Below are 298 nucleotides of genomic sequence, written 5' to 3'. Positions count from 1 at the left end.
GAGGTACCGGGGCTCCGGGAAGGCGCCTCGGGTACAGGCGCCGGGGCTCCCCGCTGCCCGGCTGAGGGTACCGGGGCGAGGAGGGCAGCCCCGGTCCCGCCCTGGAAGCGCCCTCGGCGGTGGGGGCCGCTCCCGGGGGCTTTAACCCACCCGGTGCCGCCGAGACACCGGGGGGAAGGGTGGCGGGGGGGGGGGGGGGGGACACGGGCCGGGGTCCGCTGCGGCGAGCCCGAGCTCCCCGGGTCAGGCCTGGTTCGGCGGCGGCGGGGCTGAGCCCGCCGCCCTTTGTCCGCCGCCC

The sequence above is a fragment of the Haliaeetus leucocephalus genome, unplaced genomic scaffold (assembly GCF_000737465.1).
Source record: "Haliaeetus leucocephalus isolate CR32 unplaced genomic scaffold, Haliaeetus_leucocephalus-4.0 Scaffold13, whole genome shotgun sequence".
Classification (NCBI taxonomy): Eukaryota; Metazoa; Chordata; class Aves; order Accipitriformes; family Accipitridae; genus Haliaeetus; species Haliaeetus leucocephalus.
Note: the sequence above shows the minus strand (reverse complement) of the source record.